The sequence below is a fragment of the Mus musculus genome, chromosome 13, assembly GCF_000001635.26.
Source record: "Mus musculus strain C57BL/6J chromosome 13, GRCm38.p6 C57BL/6J".
In the NCBI taxonomy this organism is placed as follows: Eukaryota; Metazoa; Chordata; class Mammalia; order Rodentia; family Muridae; genus Mus; species Mus musculus.
The window spans coordinates 28,876,075-28,898,958 of record NC_000079.6 but is presented as its reverse complement, the minus strand read 5'-3'; the positions used below and the strand labels follow the sequence as shown (position 1 = coordinate 28,898,958).

General features: G+C 44.4%; 2 long non-coding RNA genes across 7 annotated transcripts in view; both read left to right on the top strand.

The window, feature by feature from the left end:
* Positions 1 to 287: 287 nt before the first annotated feature.
* On the top strand, positions 288 to 9,405 carry Gm34639. Of its 5 annotated transcripts, XR_382148.2 has the most exons (5): positions 288 to 1,079; positions 1,522 to 1,592; positions 4,615 to 4,792; positions 5,080 to 5,176; positions 8,333 to 9,405. It is a non-coding gene; the product is annotated as a predicted gene, 34639 (long non-coding RNA). The 5 variants fall into 5 exon arrangements; XR_873189.2 differs by lacking the exon at positions 1,522 to 1,592 and having other exon boundaries at positions 8,333 to 8,407; XR_873190.1 differs by lacking the exons at positions 1,522 to 1,592; positions 8,333 to 9,405 and adding an exon at positions 5,283 to 5,526.
* A 4,131-nt stretch (positions 9,406 to 13,536) lies between these two features.
* 2610307P16Rik (RIKEN cDNA 2610307P16 gene) overlaps positions 13,537 to 22,884 on the top strand; it is a 425,389-nt gene continuing 416,041 nt past the window's right edge. For both annotated transcript variants that reach the window (NR_045054.1, NR_045053.1), the window contains exons 1-2: positions 13,537 to 13,815; positions 15,382 to 15,644. This is a non-coding gene — a long non-coding RNA (RIKEN cDNA 2610307P16 gene). The remainder of the gene's footprint in view (positions 13,816 to 15,381; positions 15,645 to 22,884) is intronic.

Below are 22,884 nucleotides of genomic sequence, written 5' to 3'. Positions count from 1 at the left end.
AGACAGGGTTTCTCTGAGTTGCCTTGGGTGTCCTGGGACTTGCTCTGTACAGCAGGCTGGCCTTCAAATCAGAGAAATCAGCCTGACCCTGCCTCCTGAGTGCTGGGATCAAAGGAATATATACCATAACCCCCTGAACACTGGGTGTTTAGAAAGTTAAAAATAAAATAAATTAAATTAAAAAAACAGGTGTGTTGGGGGGTGGGGGGGGGGAGGCTACCTTATTTATCTCTTGTGGTTTTTTTCTGTTCTGTTTTTTTTTTTTTTTTTTTTTTTTGAGAGGGTCTCACATAGCCCAGGCTGGCCTGTGACTTGTTGGGTAGCCAAAGCTAACCCTGAAATACTCTCCTTCCTCCTCTGTCTTCTGAGTGATGATAATATATGGGTGTATTACTTCTGATGTATTTATTTGGCAATACTGGAGTCTCGTGCATGCTACACAAGGTCTCTACCCTTGAGCTCAATTCCCCAATGTGCCCTCCTCCCCCAGGGTATGTATTTAACCTTGTCTACCTAGAACTTGCTCATTATTTGGATCAGGCTAGCCTCCAACTCACAGAGATCCTCCTACCTTTGCCTACCAAGTTCTGGTTAAAGGTGTAGGCCATCCCTTGGCCCTTCCCTCTCATGTGTTTTCATTATGTCTACGTGATAAAGTCAAAGCTACAGTAAGGCCACCTCCCTGAGAAACTTCTTGGACAGAGATGACCGCTAAGCTTTTCCTGGGGTTTGTTTGTTTGTTTGTTTGGATTGGAGGAAAATATCCAACAATAGCTCCATCATATAAACCAACATAGCCATCAGTTCTAGCCTTGTTTAAGCCAGATCAACTTAAGTATTTTCATAGAAACGACAAAGGCATGGGGAAAAACTGGAAAACACAGATATTGCAAAACTGAAAGCAAACAGGTGAAGACGTTTCCTCCTCCGGAGTTGCCTTCGGGCTAAAGATTGTATCTGGTAGATAGGAGGGATAAATATTATGCAACGGCAAACCTGGACTCAAGAGCTCCATACTTACACCATCTGACACAGACCTGGATCTGGGGTCTTTCTCCTCTCCAGCAACACATGGCCAGGTGAGTACCCGAGAGCGGGGTTTATCATCAAAGGTATAATAGACTTTTTCCTGACAAAGATCCAACCCATCGAGTGAATTCAGAGGCTGTACAGAAAGCCACAGACCAGAGAGAAGCCTGATTCTGTATGAAGTGTGGGTTCCAGCAGCACAGATCTAGGGACTGTGAGATGGTGAGAAGCAGTAGGTGAATCCAGGGTGTGTGTGTGGGGCGGGTGCTGGTGGTGATAGTCAACACAGTCAAGGAAGGAAACAGTTCAGTCTGTGTTTAAAGAGATGGGGCTGCTCTGGGACTTTCTAATGGGAATGGCAATAACTCATGGTTCAAATGCTAAGTAAGTAAGAGTCTTAGGCATGAGGACTGGTTACCAGAGGCTCAGGGGGATTGGGAGAGGCTGTCTTAGATAGGTGGAATTTGCTGGATCTCTTTTTCCTTAATATAGAAATGTGTTGCTGTCACTCATAAGAGAATCTGATGACAAAGTAGTTACACCAATCTGTCCTTAACTGTAAGGTAAGACACATCCTCCATCTGGATATCTTCAGAAAATGGCTTTGGAACTGTTTACTTTTGCTTTCTAAATTATTGCCCAAGTTAGTAATGTATTTTAAGATCACGGCAAGTAAATCAAATCTCACAATGTACTTATTCAAAATAACAAATTATGTGGTGAGCCAAGCTAGATCGAGGTGTAGCTAGATAAGTAATCAAGGAGACTAGCAAGACCCAACATTGGCCTCTGTAAGTGTAAGGCACACTCTGTATAACAATGAAAAGAAAACAAAACAGAAACAAAGAACTGTATTGAGAAGTGGACCCATGAGGATCTCAGCCACATATTGAGTCAAGGCTAACCTACTTATGATAGTTTGTATATGCTAGTCAGAGGGAGTGGCACTATTAGAGGGTGTGGCCATGTTGGAGTAGGTGTGTCACTGTGGGCGTGGGCTCCCCTGCACAATGCCTGCCTGGATGCTGCCATGCTCCCCCAACCTCACCATGATAACGGATTGAGCCTCTGAACCTGTAAGCCAGCCCCAATTAAATGTGTCCTTATAGTGTCTGTTCAGAGCAGTAAAACCCCAGCTTACACACTAAACTATGTGAGACATCAATGATAAAAACTTGATGAGTCTGACTATGGTGGCTATGCCAATCATCCAGCATTCAGATGCTGAATCGAGATGGATCATTGTGATTTTCAGGCCAGCCTGGGCTACACTGTGAGTTCCATGAAAGCCTGAGCTGCAGAATGAAAGACGCTGCTTATAAAAACATAAACAGCTGGGCAGTGGTGGCACATACCTTTAATTCTAATACTTGGGAAGTGGATTGCTGTGAGTTTTAGGCCAGCCTGGTCTACAAAGCAAGTTTCAGGATAACCAGGGCTACACAGAGAAACCCTGTCTTGAAAAATAAAACAAACAAATAAACAAAACCAGAGAGACAAAACACCCCAATAAAGTGGAAACTTTTTTTTTTTTTTTTTTTGTCTTTCTGAGACAGGGTTTCTCTATGTAGCCCTGGCTGTCCTGGAACTAACTCTGTAGACCAGGTTGGCCTTGAACTCAGAAATCTGCCTGCCTCTGCCTCCCAAGTGCTGGGGTTAAAGGCCTGAGCCACCACTGCCTGGCATAAAGTGGAAATTTTAAGGGTTCTTTGGGAAGTCAGTTGTGCTGCATGGTCTTTTGCTAGAGCAAATACGTGGAGGAGTGTTTTTCTAAAAATGGACACAGGTGAAAGACTAAGTCAGACTCGTGAAGGAACATTTAGCTGAAGCAGACATAGGAGAGAGGATGTTTTGCTAAAGCAAGCATGTGAAAGGACACATGATGAAGGATTCTTTGCTAACAACAGGAGTGTATTGGTCCGCCTTACATTGCATAGTTAGGCTGAATTGCTGGGACTCCATAGAGAGCGACAACTAAGAACTTTGGTGGTGTGCTGCGGCTTTTTCGGACTTGGGCTGATTGGCAGAGTGATGTCAGCAGAGACAGACGCACATGCTGAGGTAAGACACTTGCTGAGGCAAGACCCGTGGAGGACAAGTGGTGTTTGGAGAGAGTATAAATAGGACTGAGCAGACAGTGACTGAGCTTGGCTTGTGTATAGAGCTAGCTGTGTAACACTTGTCAGTCTCCAGTATTTGTTGATCTTTGCTTCCCTGAGGGAGGCACAGTCAAGAACTTTTCTTGGTGCTCCTCTTGGTTGCTCCTGCTGACTCAAGCTGAGGCTGAGGCCTGCCTGTCTCTGTTAGGTCCTGTCACCACAGCTGATTTGTGTTTGTTAACCCATCTCTACCTAACTGGACTGTTGGTGTTATCTGTGAAGCGTTTGTGAGTGGATGGAGCTGTCGCTACTAACCTGTGAACTAAACAGTTGATTTCTAGATAACACAGACGAGTTGTTTTGAAGAGCCTTTCTAAACAGGTCCACTTTCCCTGTAGCTTTTTTTTCTTTTTTCGAGACAAGGTTTTGTTTGTTTGTTTGTTTGTTTGAGACAGGGTTTCTCTGTGTAGCCCTGACTGTCCTGGAATTCACTCTGTAGACCAGGCTGGCCTCGAACTCAGAAATTTGCCTGCCTCTGCCTCCCAAGTGCTGGGATTAAAGGCGATGCCACCATGACTGGCTCCCTGTAGCTTTTTAAAAATTGTTTTTCTAATACTTCTGGTAGGTGGTGGGCTATAAGAGAGGTTAACGTGTTTAAGAACCATCATTCAAAAAATGGCTTAGGGGCTGGAGAGATGGCTCAGTGGTTAAGAGCACTGACTGCTCTTCCAGAGGTCCTGAGTTCAAATCCCAGCAACCACATGGTGGTTCACAACCATCTGTAATGGGGTCCGATGCACTCTCCTGGTGTGTCTGAAGATAGCTACAGTATACTTGTATAAATAAAAACAAATAAATCTTAAAAAAAATACAGTTTAGCTGGGCAGTGGTGGCACATGCCTTTAATCCCAGCATTTGGGAGGCAGAGGCAGGTGGATTTCTGAGTTTGAGGCCAGCCTGGTCTACAGAGTGAGTTTAGGACAGCCAGGGCTACACAGAGAAATCCTGTCTCGAAGAAGAAGAAGGAGAAGGAGAAGGAGAAGGAGAAGGAGAAGGAGAAGGAGAAATACTGTTTAAAATATTAAAGTTATACCCTAAGATTTATTCTTCCCTGTACAAACATAGACTGATTCTCCTGTTAATATTTTAGTACAGTCTAACAATTGCTATAGCTTTCTAGAATGTTTGGGGTGTGTTGGTGAGGCCATAAACATGGAGGTCAGGGGACAACTTCCAGGATTCGGTTCTCTCCAAGGGGTTATGTTCATAAGATGGAAAAGATGCACATAGAACAGAGAAAGCTCACAGGCCTCCACAGTGGCCTAGATGAAATACTGCATTTTCTAATACTGTTATTCATTTGAGTCCTTTTTCTTTTGAATTGTTCATGGTCTTCTGTTGCTTGCGTTTTAATAGAAAGAATGTTCTACTACCAACTGAGAGCCTAGTTTCTGATGTTGTTGTTGTTGTTATTATTATTTTACAGAGACTCTTATGATCTTATGAGAGTTCTGGATACCTTTCAATCTAGAGCTATGTAGCTAGTGATGACCATGAACTGCAGATCTTCCTGTTTCGTCCTTCCAAGTGCTGGGATGACAGATGTCTGACAGCACACCTAGTTGATATGATGCTGGAGACTGAACCAAAGACTTTCAACACAGGTAGGCAAGAACTCTGTCAATTGCACTACACCTCTAGACCTTGCTCAGTGCCCCACAGAGTATTTTACCACTGAGCTGTGTCCAGCTCCTTTGACAAGTTTGGATGACGTTTGTCTTCCATTCCCATGATCCGTAAGGACGGTCGTTTCTATAATTTCAGACTTTATGACTGACTGCGAGAGGAAGGAAGACCTTACTATGTCCTATTTTGCTTACTTTAACCATTTTCACATCTGCTGGAAATAACTGACAGTCAGTAACCGTCAGCTGTTTTTATTTCTTGTCAGGCCGACATGCTAAGCACTTTCCATCTTGATGACATTACTGCTGGCAATGCTACCGTACAGTACAGCTCATTATAAATCACAGCAGAAGATCAGAAAGGTAGAGGAGCTTGACCTCGGGTGTGTGTGGGGGGGGGGGGGAAGAGGGGGGACAGAGTCAGGGTTCTGGAGCCACAAGAGAGTAATCTCTTCTAAAAATTGTCTAGGCCCGTTTGCTATTTTCATCCTTGCGTATGAGTCTGTGTGAGATTATGTGCACTGTGTGAGCAAAGAGGGCTTCAGATGCTCTGGAAATGCACTAAGGATGTTTGTGAGCCGCCTGAGGCCAGTGCTGACTGTGCACCTGGGTCCAATGCCAGAGCAGAAGAGGATTTAAGCCACCCCGGCTTTTGTTTGTTTGTTTGTTTTAGTGGTTTTTGTTATTTGTTTGTTTTTTGTCTTTTGAGATACGGTCTTACTCTGTGGTCCAGGCTGGTCTCCTCAAACCCACAGTGACAATGCTCCTGCTTCAGCCTCTGGAGGGCTGAGAGTGAGCCACAGGACTGAGCCACCAGGCCCAGATTCACAGGATTTTATTCTTTTTTTTTTTTTTTCCAGAAAGGAAAATACCTCATAATATTCAGGATTCTCTCTGTTGAGGCCCCTCCCCCAGCTAGCACAGCTGTAGCCATTTTGTTCTGCCCACCAGCTATTTCATATTGTTGCTATAATCTGCCTGCCAGTCACTGACTTGACTCAGAGCAGGGTCATGCTGACCACATACCCTGTTATGTTCTGTATGTTATGAGGTTTGTTAATCTTGCGAAATCCCACAACTATAAGCGTCACGGAGGATCCATCAAATTAAAAGCCAGTATGAACTGTTATGTCTAAAATGGCTTGAGCCAGGGCCGACCACCAGGCAGCTCTTACAGCACCTGCGTCTCAGCTCACTGTGGGTTTCGCTTTTAGAAGCTGGCCCTGAGAAATGTCCAGCTCATAGGGTTGAGCTCTTGTACTTGAGCTGTTGCCCTGGTTCATGAGACTTTGGTTGTGGATTCAATAAACCATTCCTGTCTGACTGAGATTGGTGTTCTTGTGGTTTGTGGGGAGACTTCTGGACCCCTTTCATGCTAAAATTCCTCTAAGAATGAGGTATAGTAGAAATATTCATTTAAGGGTCATGTATGACAAACTTGGAGCCAGGCTCTACCTACCTTTCTTCTAAGATACAGAACAAGACACCAGTGTCCAGTGTCAGCACTTCCACTGAACACAGTGTAGGATGTCTCAGCCAGGGGGGACTGTGAATAAACAAACAGGTGAAGCTTTGGAGTGGGGAGGGACAGGCAGAGTTGTTTCTTCTCAGATGTTCTGATCTTATATACCTAAAGTCCCAAAGAACTTTTTAACAACAACAAAAGGCTCCGGAGAACTAATACTTAATTTTAATACAGGAGTAAAATACAGAATCTATATAGAAATAACAGAAATTGGTATTTTGTTCTTATTTTTAAATCCTCTACTTTCAGAAGAGATTGAGATTTGATCTGGGGTGGTAAGGAAGAGACTCAGTGGGGAATAAAGCATTCCCTTTAAAATCTCTCCAAGTCTTCTTACAATGGTGGCTTTAGGACTGTGGTTCTCACCCTTCCTAATGTTGCAACCGCACTGTGGTGATCCCCTAACCATGAAATTATTTTCTATGCCTCTTCATAACTGTCCGTTTGACACTGTCATAATGTCAGTACCTGATATGCAAGATATCTAATATGGGACTCCCAAATATGGGTCACACCTACAGGCTGAGAACTGCTGCTTTAGGAGGACCTGGGCATGAGTAGGAATATGAGAGAGAGAGGAAGGGAAAGAGAGAGAGAGAGAGAGAGAGAGAGAGAGAGAGAGAGAGAGAGAGAGAGAGAGAGAAAGAGAGAGGTGAGATAATTATCTTCAGCTAGAATAGCTTGCCTACCTGACAAGGCATGGCTACCACCAGCTGAGCATGGTCTGAGAGCACAGGTATTCAGAACAGATGGGGAAGGAAGAGAGGAGAGGGTCTCATGCTATGAGCTTGCCTTTTGCCCTAGACTAAGGAAATAATCATGACGGAGACAGGAACCACACAGGGGTAGATGGAAGCTAGCTTTCTGTAGGTTTTTGAAACAAAAGAAGACTTTGAGTTTTCAGACATCATTTGGGCAAGGGAAAAAATAGGTTGTTTAATTTAAAAAGTATATATATATATATATATATATATATAAAATTTTGTACAAAAATTTAAGCCAGGCATTGGTTGCTCACACCTTTGTTCCAGGACTCTGGAAGCAGAGGTATCTCTAAGTTCAAGGCTTGCCTGGTGTACAGGGTAAGTTCTACAATAACCAGAGCTGTATAGAAACCCTGCCTCAAATCCCCCCTCCAAAGATTTTAAAAATATTTCTGCAATAAGACAACCATTGGGAATTGAGAAAATGAGAAGAATTGTATAATAGGCAAGGCTGTTTAGCTGTGGCTCTGACCACAGGGAAGTTGGTCAGCAACGATGAAGCATTTGAAGTTGAACATTGCTGTTATCATAGGCAGCTTCTAGATTAAGCACTTTAATTTAGTATCTCATTTAATGTCCATAATAACCCCATGAAGTAGGTAATGACTTCTTAGTTTATTAGGTAAATAAAACCAATGACTTTCCTGAAGAAAAAAAAGTCAAATACAAAGTAAGATGTCCATGCCTCTAATCTCCTCCAGGTGGATTCCAGAAGGTCAGGGGTTCAAGGCCAGTCTTGGGGACATATGGAGTTGGAGATCAGTGTGGTTTATGGGAGACCCTAACTCAGTGCTTCTTAATCTGTGGGTCATTACATCTTTCAGGGACAAATGACCCTTTCAAGAGGGTGGCATATAAGATATTTACATTATGATTCATAACAATAGCAAAATCACAGTTATGAAGTAGCAAGGACAATAATTTTGTGGTTGGGGTCACCACAGCATGAGGAATTATATTGAAGGGTCAAAGCAGAAGGTTGAGAACCACTGCCCCAACTAAACAAAGACTTGCTAAGATAAAGATGTACTGAGCCCACAGTATTGTTTAAAAGGGGCCCCCAAGTCTATAAGTCAATAATAAAAACTGAGAACACCTGATTCTTGATTTCTTTGGGCTGTTGTAAAAATGAAGTATATCATACATTGTAAGGTCCTGCCTGTATTTTAGTAATTGGTATTTTCTCTCTCTCATTCCCTCCCGCCTCTGTCTTCTTTCTTTCTTGAACAGCACTATCATCAACTCATAAAGAAAACAACTGAGGGACTGGAGAGATGACTCAGCAGGTAAGAGCACTGGCTGCTCTTCCAGAGGACCTGGGTTTGATTTCTAACCCCAAATGGTGGCTCACAATGGGTCCTGTCCTCTTCTCGTCTCTCTGGGTACCAGGCATGCTCATGGTACACAGACATACATACAGGCAAAACATCCATAGGAATAAAATGAAATAGTGATAATGGTCTAAAAGAAAACCAAGTTTAGACTTTGTTCCCTGTGTAAAGATGCTTGATTGGAAGTCTGGCGGCCTGAGTTAGATCCTAGGGTCCCACGTGGTAGAAACAATGGGCTCCTGCAGATTCTCCTCTGACCTCCATAAGCACACCATGGTACACATATGCTCCCCAACACACTCCCATAAAAGTGAAAGAATTCATCCAGCCCAACATATAACATTGAATCTGATGCCCAGCTAGAAAATGGTTAAAACATTTATTTGAGCTTTGTGTACGTTTTCAAAGATGAACTTGGGCAGAAACAGGAGAGACTCTGCCTTAAAGCATGGTGGAAGGCAAACACCATCTCCTCACTGTTTTCTCATCTCCACATGAGCACCATGGTGTGTATGCTTTCGAGTGTGTGCACATGCTCGTGCACACCCACGCTCCCACCCACATGCCAAATCCAAGAAACTCACTTCACTCAAAGGAGGTGTGCAACATTGTTGTTCTGTGCCGAGTGAGAACTTCCAGAAAGCAGAAGTGGAAGGATCTAGTATAGGATAGAGAGAACGCCAGAGCTAGGGACAGCATTAGAATCTTAAAATTATGTGATCATTTCATGACTTGCTTATTATGGTGGCTATGATGAAAATAAGACCTGTGTATTATCTCATTCGCTATGGAAACAGCTGCTACTGCACCTGAGAAGTTTGCTGAGGGCTTGTAGGTCTCAGTCATACAGTCGTAACTCCCTCTTAGCTTTACCATTGTCTGAATCTCCATCAAAAACTTCTTCCTGTTTTGTCTCCTTCTTCCTCATCCCCTTCCCCTCCTCATCTTCCATATCTTAGTCTTCCTCTTCCTTTTCCTTCTCCTTTTCTTCCTTCTCAGTCCCTTCCTCATCTTCCTTCTGTTTCTCCTCCTCCTTTGTAATGTGTCATTGAGGACTGAACCCAGGACCTTGTACATGCTAGGCATTTGCTTGATCAGTCTGCCTCTGCCTTTTTGTTCCTTTGAATTCAATTTTCTTTACTTTTCTTCTTTTATGAACAAGGCAATTTTAAAAAAGATTTATTTACTTATTTTATATGCATTGGCGTTTTGCATATATACAAATGTATGTATATATACCTATATGCAAATATGTGTGTGTGTGTGTGTGTGTGTGAGAGAGAGAGAGAGAGAGAAAGGGAGAGAGAGGGAGAGAGAGGGAGAGAGAGAGTATGTTGCATTCCCTGGAACTGAAGTTACAGACAATTGTGAGCTATCACATGGGTGCTGGGAATTGAACCCAGGTCCTCTGGAAGAGCAGCCAGTGCTCTTAACTGCAGAGCCATCTCTCCAGCCCCTTGAATTCCTTTTTCAAAAGAGAGATTTCTAGTTAGTATTTCCGATTGCCTTGCTGACTGTTGTCATTAGAGGAAGGAACTGGATATGACCATTATGAACCTGTGTATACAGCTCTCATAGGTAATATATGATTCTATTTATTCCTACTTCTCTCTCAGTGAGCACAATATAACTGATCTTAAACTATTGCATAGCTAATTAAGTGCAGTCCCTAAACATTTGTTATTACTGAACAGAATTCTCTTCTAGGGAAAATGTGATCTGCTACCTTCTGTCTCCAAACAGAATGTGTTCTTCCCTCTAGAAGGACTACATGAAAAGGTTTCTTATGTTGAATTCCCTAGGAAGCTGTGAGGGTAGGACTTAGCAGCAGGTACTGTAGTCTATTTGGGATGTGACTCTAGAAGGACCAGGAGAGAAGGGAGCATGCAAATAAGCAGGGTCGAGAAGAAGGAAAGAGAGGGATAAAGGAGAACGTGAGGCAGCTAGCTAACACAGAGTTGGCTCCCTAAGAGATGACTGCTGTGGCTAACTAAGGCTTAACATTGGGCACCACAGTGAGACTAGAAGAGTTTAACACAGTCCCACCTCCCAGTGCAGGAGTTGGAGTGTGTCTAACATCTTCTATGTAAGGCCTACTCTGAAGGGCTTTGCTGCCTGGCACCTGTGGCTTGCCCCTCTGTACCAACCACAGTGGTCTTAGAGTGCAAAGAAGGCAATGACCACAGAAGTCAAAAGGGAGGGTCATGCAGCCAAGTGTCATTGTTAGAAGCCTTAAATCAAGCTTGGGCATGGTAGTAGACTCCTTTAATTCCCACATTTGGGAGGCAGAGGCAGGTCCGTCTCTGTGATTACAAAGTCAACCTGGTCTACATAGTGAATTTCATAGGCAGTCCAGGGATATATAACAAGACCCTGTCTTGACAATGACGACGACGACAACAACAACAACAACAACAGCAACAGCAACGTGTTTCATGGCAGCAATCGTAACTCTAACTGAGAGCAAGAGCTATGTTTTAAAACACAGCAGTGCTGACAAAGACCATCCCTGAGACCCTTCATGAGCTGCCTGAGTAAGAGATATTTCCAGGGAATCTTTTTGATCTTTCTTTTTAATTAATTAATCAATCGATTTATTTATATATTTATTTAATTTCATCACAGGGGCTCACTATCACAGAATAGCCCCAGGCTATTTTGGAGCTCACTTTGTAGCCCAAGATAGTCTTGAATTCAGTTATCTGACATCCTCAGCATCCAAAAGATTGGGATTATGGGGGTGTGCCACCAGGGAGGATTGGCAGTATTGTGCACTGTAAGGATAACTGGAGAACTGGATATTATTTAGGAGTTAGAAACTACATAGGGTGACCCGACCTACACATTGGGAGTATTTTCCAGAAGCGGCTGTACGGGCTTTTCATGACCTTTAACGCAGATATTTAAGATGAGCGGGCAGGAAGTGCTTATTTGCAGAGGGAGGGTACATTTCTCCTAAAAACAAAATTCTGGAGATCCTCATAATTAAACAAAGAGGAGAATGTGCCAGACAGAAGTGGGTGGGGATATTTCCTCTTTGTGGTTGTGATGCATTCAAGATTCCTATCCTAAAAAGAGGCTTTTGAACTTCCGCAAGATAAGGGGCAATTTCAGGACACTGTGTAGGTGCCACCAGTAGGTAAGGGTCCCAGCGGACCCCTAGTTGGTGGCCACGTGTTGCCAGGATCCCAGGCGCGATTGCGGGACCCGTGCAATCTTGGCGGGACCCGCGCGGGTATGCGCCCTGCTAGTGCTCCCTGGTCCTCCCTCTTGGAGCCTCTTGAGCCATTGTCCTTGCCCTTCCCTGTGGATCCTTTATTACTTTGCTACATTTTCCAGTAGTTGCTTCTACCTAACTCTGTCCCCCCCCCCCCCCCCCGACATTCCAGACCCAGCAGGGTCCTCAACTTAAGAAACTGCTTTTAAAGGAACTAATGGATTGAGTGTGCTCTGCTTGCCTTTTGGCAGAGGGCAGTCCAGCATTCGGGTGGGAACCGGCACCTAGCAAGGTTGGAGGACCGACCTTGGAGAGCGCATCTCTGTTTCTGGGATGTTATTGTCTAGGTTTCTTTGGGCCAGCAAACCTTGAGCGCTAATTCGGAGGAAGTTGGTTACAAAGTTTCAGACAGCTAGCGGAGTGCGCGCTCTGGCAGTCTGACAGAGGAACACTGGGCCCAGTGCAGACCCCAGGAGATCAGAACGGAAGCCCTCTCACAGAGTCTTTGTTCTCCCCTAGGGGAGAGACTTGGCAAGCACTGGAAGGGTGCTTGTTATGATCCACACCCATGACATTCCAGACCCAGCAAGGTTCCCTTCCTACCCCCTCTTCGCATCTTTAATCCTAGCCAGGAATACAGCTCCCTATGCCCCCTTTCACCCCATCTCTTTACCCTCACATTTAACAACTCATTGGGTCTTCCCTGTCTAGATTTGGAGAAAGAGTATATAAGGTGCGTGGACACCAGCAGGAGGTTGAATATTTGCTTTGGAATGTTTGAGTGTTTTTTTTTAAACCCCCTTTGCCCTGAAGACTGAATATAAAAGGCTGCGTGTCCCTCTACCTTCTCCCACCTTCCTGCTTTTCTTCTATTCTGGTGAGATCTAGAAAGGAAATTGGTGCAGCTTTGAGTTCCTGGGGTGGGGGGAAACCATGTTGGGATGAGAGCTGAATGCTGCGGTGTAAAGTGGGGACCCCAGTTCTGGAACTGATGGATGATTTTCAGAAGGCTCTAAGAAAGACTGAGAGACTCCCAGACAAGGAAGACACCTGGCTTGCCCAGGACCAGAAGGTGGGGGAGGGAAGAGGATGGGGAGTTAGAAGTGAAGGAGGAAGACCCTGTAGCTGTGAAAGGAAGGGAACTAGGAAGGAACAGTAGGTTTGGGAAGGAGCCATGTTAACCTGAGAGTCTTGTTAATATAGTTGGAGATAAGAGGAAGTTCTCTGAGGTTTGAGCCGGTGGTCTCTGTTCAGGCCCCCCCCCACCCCCCATGAGTGGCATAGTACCAGCAGCAACAGGTAACCTACAAGGGCAAGGTGTAGGTCCCTGTGGGATACTTAGTGGCCTCTGCCATGCAGATTTGAGGGTTTTCCCCTAGGGTCCTGTGTGGGCACTGATGAGGGAGGGAGAAGAGACTTTTCCATCACTTAGAACTTCTTTGAATTCTTCCAGGCTGTTGGTTGGAAGAGGGTACATAGGATGGAGGGTCATGGATGGAGAGGCATCTGTGAGCCCTACCTATGATTGTACCTCTTACCTTAAAGGGTTGACTGGCTCCTTCATATTACATCTCTTGGGATGCTGAGAAATGGCAGAAACTCATTGCCAAAGTGAACCGCTCCTCTCCCTGATTGGCAGGGAAAGTGCAAACAAAGAGGTGCATCTCCCGGAAACAATGAGTTTGGAGATTTCCCCGGGCGTGAGAGCGCGGACTGGAAGCTGGGTGTTCAAAGGGTGTGAGAAGGGACCAAGACCCGCATCTTCTGGGCAAAGTTTTCGGGGAGATGGAAGGAGAGAGGGTCGGGACTGAGTTGCTGGTCTTGGGGACAGAGCAGCCGGAGCTGCGCACCAAGGCTTAGAGTCGGGCGGGAGATGCGGGGAGAGGGAGGGGGCGGGGAGGGAGGGGAGGGAGAGAGGAGGAAGGGGTGAGAGGGAGAAACCTGCCGCGGCTCTCCGCCTCTTTGTCTGCTCTGGGACTTGGAACAAAAGGGGAAACTCTGATGAACTCCTTCTCCAGCTCCCTGGACGCCCGAGTATCTCTTTCTCGCAACTTTGTCAACGCGACTTTCTCCGCTGTCAGGCTGCGCAAAAGTATCCTAGCGCCTCGCAGGCTGCAACAATGGAAACAATGTCCCTTCAAAGTGCGACGAAGTGGAGGGAGAAGGTGAGTGACTTGTCCTGTTTGTCCTGCTTCCCTCAGGTCCCCCTGCTCCCAGCCCTTCCGAGGGCAAAGTCATAGATCTAGCAGCCAAGTTTGACTGTTTCTTTCTGTTTCTTGTCTTTTATTATTATTTTTTAATTGTATCTCTTTTCCCGGTTCTCCTTTTCTTTTGTTCTTTTAAACTCTCGCACAGATTGTTTTGTTTATTTTAAACGCCTTCATCTCTTGTGCTTCTTCTTTAGGGGTGGTGAGGGGCTAAGAAGAAGGGCATCCAAACTGGATACTGCCTCGCTTTTCCCCGGTTGTGTGTAGATTGGAGGAAAACGTTCTGATAAGAATGGGAATTAGATCAGGCTCACCCACACATAAGCTCTGACTTTGGTCACAAAAAAAGAAAGATGCAGAGGTGGGGGTCATTTCCTCACGCGTTTTCAAACTTCACTGTCTCTGGAGCGCTCTGGAGACACGAAGCGTGCAACAATAGAATGTAGACAGGGTTTGGGTGGTAAGGGAGTTCCAGCAAATTAATAGGAGTCCGGGAAGTTTTTGGGGGCTGGGGTCCAGTTGAGGAAGCCACAGGTTCCAGACTGTCAAGAGCTGCGCAGATGAAGCTGATGGGGCCTGGACCATTAGTTAAGAGTCCGCTCCCCTCACCTCCGTGGTTTGGTTCAGTTTAATGACCCACCCAGAATGACCTATTGCTGTCCTCGTCGGGATCCATCCTCTCTTAGGTGTTGGCGACCCCCGGGCCTATCTCAGCCAGTCTGAATAGGAAGGGAACCACGAGCCTGCCGAGCTCCCCTGACCTAGCCCTCCGCCCCGCCTTTTGTGTTTTAACCTTTTGTTTCTATCGGCCACACCCGCCCAAAAGAGCGGCGGCTTTTCGTCTCTGTTCAGCGGGGAAGCAGCGAGGTTCCCTCCAGATAGCGGTGAAGGGCGGCTTCCTAACTTTGTTTCCCAAGTCCCCTAACTTCGGAATGCTTCTGCATTGGTTCTTGCTCAGTAAGTCAATATCTTCACTTTATATGAACTATCTTTTGCTGTTTTTCTACTTCGTTCCAAAAGTTGTTTATCTCTACCAGCCACTTGCGTTCATTAAACAACAACAACAAAAAAAGATAACTTAGAGATCTAAGTTAGGGTCCAAAGGACAGAGGTTGGCTTTATCTGTCGGATGCCTTTAAATATGACTTTATCTTGATTCTGCAACACAAAACCCGGCTCATGGTCTTCAGGTATGTTTGTGGGCTCCGTCCAAATACCAAGGTAATTTATCACCTTCTCCACCCTCTTCTGTGTTTCCAAATGCTGGAGGTGTTCTTCAAGCTCCTGGAGACACTTTTTAACAAGACAAGTCAAACACAGAACTCATCCTACTGCGGGTGACTCTAGGAAGCATCCAAACAATGCATTAACTTCTGAGAGTTAGCATTCTGCAAGGTGCCAGAGCCGGGGAGCTTTGAATCTTTATGTCAAAGACTGAAAGGAATTAAGACGACAGTTATTCTTTTAGGGAGGGAGTGTATAGACTGTCCCGACAACTAACCTTAATACATTCTAATTGTATAGGTGTCATACCAGCGACTCCAAGAGTCATGTCACCCACTTAGCAGGAGTACTTCTACTGAAATGCCTTCGAATTTCTCTTACTGGATATATACCTACCAGCCGCTAGCATGAAGATGCCAGGACCGCTGCAAGTTAGCACTGGACAAAGTAGCATCAACTTCTTCATTTAGAGTTTCTTCAGTTAAATTGCTGGGATTTTCGACAAGGCTTTCCTTATGTGGATTATTGGAGTGTGATGCCCGAGAATTCTCTACTTGTAGAAGGTATGTTTCTTAGACACCCACGAGCACTTCCTTTTGGGCCTGATACTTAATGCCACTGGAGATCTGTCTCCTTGTTTTGAGTTGTTGCCCGCCTAAAGTGACTTAAGACTTTATGTTTCCTTCTTGGGGACTGTGTTTTGTAGATAGTTTCTGAAGTGGAATGATAATTTGGGAGTATCTGATGAAAGTTTATTGATTTTTTTTTACCACGTATTCATCAATATCTGCACGTATAATGAATGTTGATTTATGTAGAGTTATATATGTTTTATGTCAGTAATGAGTCCAATATGTTCAACAGGCCATACCTTATTTTATTTGTGGCTGATTTTCTCCTTAGATACCACCGTGAATATTTTATTTTAACAGAACAGGCTTGCATTATGTTGTTGTTGTCGTTATTATTATTATTATGCATCTTGACAGTTCATTTTGTTAACAAAATCCAGAAGTGACCCCCAAATACATACATTTCTAATGGTAGACTGTCAATACAAAGTGTAGTGGGTTCTCTTAGAATGGAAGCTTTGGCCTTGCCATAACCAAAGGACACGAGGGAGGATTCGATTAACCTTCATGGCAGATACCCAAGAGTTCTTATTCCCTTTTGAATACCTTACGATTAATTTCTGTTCATATCTGGGAATGCAACTAAGAATTCTCGTCATCTCAATGGGAACATAAAGAGTTGCTTTCTTACAGTGTTTCCTGCCCTTGTTGAAGCAGCTTGCTCTGAAAACTCAGTTAGGTCAAGAAAAACACAATAATTGGAAAAAACTTTTATCTCATTATAAGTAAAATAGAATGAGTTTGGGATTTGTGTAAAACTAGACTCTGGAACCCTTCCACGCTTCTTTTCTATCACCTATAAAACAAAGGTTTAAATGAACTTCTGCAGTCCTTCATCTTGAAGAGGCTCCGCCTTGTCCACTGTTCCTGCAGCTTCGATACGTTTGTTAGGAAGTTTATTTTCTAGTTGCTAAACAAGAGAGGGATGGCTTTGGAGTCTCGTTCTCATTACTGGGCTTCCCTGCTGCAGAGGATGCTTTCAGCAGAGTGTGCTAGACAGAGGTGTCAGTGTTCCCTGTGTTTCACTGAAAGTTTATCTGCTGGAGTATTTTTTCTCACACAGAGGGGACAGTGTGACTCTTAAGAAGAGTATCACCCTTCTGAAGTTACTATATCAGAATCTGGTTTAATGGCTACCTAGTGTTGGGCTCAAACGTTTAGACTCAGGCTTTGGAATGCGTCCCAGCCCAGGCAATTACTCTCTTGTGACTTCTTGCCCGGGTTGCTTGATTTCCTTGAATCTTGCTTAGTTTTGTCATTTGTAAAGTAGGTACCCTCACACCCGTCCCATAGGGTTGTAAGAAGCATCTATGTAGGGCTGGGGATGTCCCTCAGGTGTAGAGGTCTTTCCTAGCATACATGAGACCCTGGGTTCAATTGCTAGCACTACTAATAATAACAGAACGCCTAAAGCATATATGTCTGAAAAAAATGTAACAGGGGGCTGAGCATTAATTAATAAACAATATTCCTATAAGTTTCTTCAATCAGTAATGTTTGGATGCCTCAAACTTTCTTAGCTGGCTTACAAAATATAAACCATGTCCCACAGAACTATTACTAATATAATTAAAATCAATTTGGATGCAAGTGTGCACATGCTTGAACATGCCTTTCTCTAAGAACATATTTTGTCCAGTCCTGTTGGCCAATCAATTTCAGGTTAATTTGCGTCAGCAAATACCGGTTAAGCATAAATGTGAGCTAACCTGCTGCTGAGGGGCCTGGCTTCACCCTTCCAGGTAGGAAGTCTGTCGACTGAGATGACAGTTAGTTTCAGAATTTGTTTACTTAGATTCTCTCTTTTGTTCTTCCACTTATTTGTTTATTTATTCTCTGCTGGAGCAGGCATGTGTGTGTGTGGCAGTCAGAGAATAAACATCTCGCAAGAGCCCATAATTTTTTTCCTTTTACCTCGTAGTTGTCTGGGGAATCAAACTCGAGTCATCAGGTTTAGTGATAAGCGAGTGCCTTTATTGGGTGAGCCACCCGACCTGCCTGCCTGTCTACTCTGAAAGCTGTTAATGATGAGTGGACTTGGCTATAGCTTTAAAATTTGGGGTGACTGAGGATGTAGCTCAGTTCGTGTAGTGCTTGCCTAGAGCTATGTGAATCTTGTTGGTTGACTCAGACCTGTAACCCCAACACTCACCTGGAGGACGGGAAGTTCAAGGGCATCTTTCACTATCAATTTGAGTTTGAGGCCAGCCGCAGCTACATAAAGAAGCAAGTGTTTATTCACTAGTCAGCTAAAATGTAAAAGCAGTGGCTTCATGCGTTATCAACCTGCAATTAGGAACTGTCACATACCTTCTGATTGTAGTTTTTTTCTGAGTTGTCTTTATTTAAATAGAAATTAGGGTTTGTGGAAATTGTGCTCAGTAGAACAGTTCTTTCTAAAATGAAGGTGCACTTCATGTGCTACATCTGTGCCTCAGTAGGCTGTGGTGCCTTCTGCATGTGACTCTTTACCTGAAGGTAGATTACATTCCCTTTTTTTCCCCTTAGGAAGTTTTGGATAGAATTACCAAAGTATGGTTTCTTCTCATTTACAATCTACTATCAGGTAGTCGCCTAGACATGACAATATTAAAGTATAATATAGAATATGAAATGTGAATATTAAAGTAGGAAACTATCTTCTGACAAGTTGTATTCAAGGCTGTCGTTAACATTTGTTTAGTCCCCCTGCACAACAGCCGCTTTTGTCTGTGTGTTGGTCATTGAAATTATTACCAGGTTTGCTTACCAACTTTAAAGTAGCTGGAGTTTTACACTTTTGCTGTTTAGCATGGCTAGGTCTGCATCTGCTTTCCCCAGGGTGGCCCCAATAAACTCCTATAGGAAGCAAGTCTGACTGTTCACCTGCGTTGTTTACAAATGGTGACTTTCAGGACCTTCCAACTAAATGAAAAGCATTTGCTCAACTGTGTTTTGTTTTGTTTTTTTTTTCGAGATAGGGTTTCTCTGTGTAGCCCTGGCTGTCCTGGACCTCAGTTTGTAGACCAGGCTGGCCTCAAACTGAGAAATCCACCTGCCTCTGCCTCCCGAGTGCTGGGATTAAAGGCGTGCACCACCATGACCAGCACAACTGTGGTTTTAAAGTCTGGGAGGTCAGTAGCTGAGCACTGAGCTGGGCCCCGAGTCTGTGCTGGGTCTTGAGTCTCTGTGAGCACCGAGCTGGGCATGAAGTCTCAGCTCTGCATTCATTCATTTGCTCCAAGTTTCTCTAGGAACCTGCTTGTATTCCCAAAATTACTTTGGTTTCTTCTTTATAGAATAATTGTTTTTAAAAATTACATTTATTTCTTTATCGATTGTGTGTGAGACGTGTGCATGTGCCAAGACACCGTGTTGTGAAGTTGGTTCTTTCCTCTCTCAGTGTAGTTTCCAGGGGCCAAATCAGATTGTCACATGTGGTAGTTGGTGCCTTTACTCTCCGGATCATCTTCCCGGTCCTGATTTCTTCTTTATGGTCTCAGATCTTCTTAGTTTTTAAGTAGAATTTTTTGTTTTTTAAAGACTTTTTTGAATCTCACCTGTGTGTGTGGCCATGCATGCCTGAGGGGATGGAGGGATGCTGGATTACTGTTACCTGTGTGTGTGTGTGTGTGTGTGTGTGTGTGTGTGTGTGTGTGTGTGTGTGGATATGCATGCCTGAGGGGATGGAGGGATGCTGGATTACTGGATCCCTTGGAGGAAGAGCTGTAGGTGGTTGATTGCCTTCCCATGTGTGCGCTGGGAACTGGACTTGGGGGTCCCTGTAAGAACAGTAAGCTTTCCTAACCACTGAGCCATCTCTCCAGCACCAGATTTGCTGACTTGTAAAATGCTCTCTATTTCTAAGAACTTAGGTGTCATCTCTGCCTACTGTTGTTTGGACTGGAATTAATCCTAGAACTGGGCGTTTGCTGGGCTGAGTCTCCCCCTCAGCCTCCTGTTTTACATTATCAAAGATACAGATGCTAGAGGAATATTGTGAATCTAGGAGGCCTATGTTGTTTTTCTAATCTTTCCTTATACTATCACGAGTGCATTCTGTGTGCCAAGGGACAGGACAAGCTCTCAGGACACAGATGAAGAACATGAGTAAAATTCTGCCCTTCTGAAGCTTCTAGTAGTGATGATGAAATATATACTCAAAGGTTATGAAGGAAGTTAGTAGTGAAAAGCATAGAGCAGAAAGGGAGATGGGAGTGAGAGGGGAGAGGCTGCTGGTTTCTATAGGCTGGTCAGGCATGACCTTATCTGGGAGGTAACCTTGAGGCTGGATAGGAAGGGAGGAGAGGAAAGAGCTTCTGCTATCAGGGTGGAGAGCATCCAGGCTGGGGCACGGGCAAGAGCCTGAGTTATCAAGGCAAAATCATAGGAGTGGAGGGCATGCATGAGCCGGTAGTGAGATGTAGGAGGAATGTGGGCCGATAGCAAGCATCCTTGAAGGCCAGAGCAGTGCAGTTTATGCCAAGGGACAGTATGACACTGAAGAGCTTCAGACAGTGGATGACCTGACAAAACTGGTGTTGTCACAGAGTGACTCTGGCTGAGGAATTGAGGCCAGAGCAAAGATGTGCTGGGTGGGAGGAACCAGGGAGGCCCTCAGGACGAACTACTGTGCTTATCCCATTGCCAGGATGGTGCCTGGGACTGTAAGGCAGAGGGAGCCTAGAGGGATGTGGGAGAGACAGACCCTTGTATATGTTAGAACAAAGATTGGAGGGTTTCATGGAAAGGTGGATGGATGGGAGATAGAGGAAGAGAGGAGGTGCATAGGATTCTGAGACTTTCAACCTGAGGCTAAGAGGAGATGGAAAATCTCTAACCTTGAAGGCTGACCAGTACTTCAGTTGGAACACATGAGGATCTGTGTGTGTGTGTGCGATCTCGCACATGCTACTTGCACCTATGCCTGCATAGAGGCCAGAAGAGGACCTCTTTGTACCTCTGCTCTATTATTCCTTAATTCTTTTAAGACAAACTCTCTCCCTGAACCTCAAGCTACGCTGACAGCCGTGCACACAGTCATGCAGGTGGCTTCTCACATGTGTTCCGGGGATTCAAACTCAGGTTCTCATTGAGTATTGAACACTCTTACCCGGTAAGCCATCTTCCTAGCCCGAGATGTCGATACCTTTAAATCGGCTAAGCAGTTTAAGATACAAGTCATGTTTTCAAGGTAGTTACTCAGAGATATGGTTGGGAGAAATTGAGTGCTATTTAAAGCAATGGGTGGATGAGTTCATTGAAGGAGTGAGTGTAGACAACCCCTCCTCCCTATTAGAAGCAGGAAAAATGAGAGATGAAGACCTGTTCTTTTAAGTGGTTTGGTCTATTACACACCTATACTATACAACTTCTGCGGCTGGTCCTGAGTTTGATCCCCCCAGATCTCACATACAATAAATTGGGTGTGGTGGCACGCCCTTCTAATCTCAGCAGAGGTAGAAACAGGCATACTGTGCTGGCCAGCAAGCCTAGCCCCCTTGGTCAATTTTAGAGAAATTTTCTTAAAAAAATCAAACAAACAAACAAAAAAACCAAACCCAATATAGTCAGTTCTTGAAGATTGACACTCAGAGTTGATCTTTGGCTTACACACACACACACACACACACACACACACACACACACACACCACAATACAGTCCTTTGAATCGTGATTGAAATTTCTTAGTATTTTATAAATAATTAAAATACTTCCAGATGCCTGGTGTGGGGCAAACTTTGATCCCAGCACTCAGGAGGCAGAGACAGGTAAATCTTTAAGTTCAAGGCCAGCTTGGTCTACATAGCGAATTGGAAGCTAGCCAAGCGTCCACAGTGAGACTGTTTTAGAACAATCAACTACCTTTCATGTCTGTTATCTCAGTGGAGCCTCGTAGTAGCCACAGTGCAGCAGCTCAATAATGCCCATGTCTTACCTTGTAGACGAAAATAGTTGAGCTCAGAAGTAAAATGGTTTGTCCAAAGTCATTCAAGTATAAGACAACGCTATTGTTCAAATTAGTGTTGCTGACAAAAGAGAACATAGCAGTAATAAAAACTAGGTTCCAACCTTGTGGGACAGTAGGAGGAACTGCAGAGTAACACAGCACATGCATAGCAGGGAAGGCGGCAACTCACTACAGTGGGTAGGTAAGACGTAGAATATGCATGGCCTTTTGACATGTTTTCAGCAGAATAAAGACTATTGTAAATTTGGGAGGACGAGACATCAAGATAACCGGATGGTATAGAGAGTTTGGAGGGCCCCCCTCCCCCCAGTCCTGCTGAGCAGTGAGGGAAGTGGGTAGGAGATAGAGTGAGTGGCATTGTGTGGCAGATTTTTCCAGGGGAGATAGCATTACAGATCTGTTCACTTCAGAAAGGGAGCCCACAATAGACCAGAGTAACAAATGCACACAAGTCCAGTTTGGTGAAGCAATAAATTGTCTTTTTTTTGAGGTTACTAACAGGAGTAGGGATGAGGGGTTACAAAAGCAGCTGCATTCCCAGAAGCCCACCCCAACATGGTGGGACCTGAGAAAGCTGCATCCCTGGAGCTCCCCACCTAGTTGCTCTTGCAGACAGCTCACGGGACAAACCTGTCCTTCTTGTTGCAGTTTGGCAGCTCCATTTTCAGCATCTGTGTTACTTCCCTGGAGCAAATGTTTCTAGTTGGAGGGAGTGTTGCAACTTGGAGGGTCGTGAGATTCAGTGATGAGGACTAGTGCAAACATAAATGAACTTTTTGAGATTTTTATTTTGGGGTGTGTGTGTGTGTGTGTGTGTGTGTGAGAGTGAGTGTATGTGCGTGTGAAGGTGTATGTGTGTGCTTGTGCGGAGACCAGAGAACAAAGTTTGGATGCCATTCTCCTGGTCTTGTATAGTTTTGAGACAGTCCCTTACTTGCCTAAGATTATCTTAATAGGCATGATTGTTTGGCCAGCACCTCTATGGACTTAGCCATTTCTCTCCAGTGCTGTGATCACAGTGGCCCTTGTAAAAATTTGTGTTTGTCAGAGTTGAGAGTTCTGAGTGTGAAACTCAGGTCCTTAACGCTTACAAGGCAAGGACCTCATCAACTGAGCTATCTCCACAGACCTGATTGTTTGTGCATTTGTTTGTATGTATGTATGTATGTATGTATGTATGTATGTATGTATGTATGTTTCAGGCAGGGTCTACTGTTGCA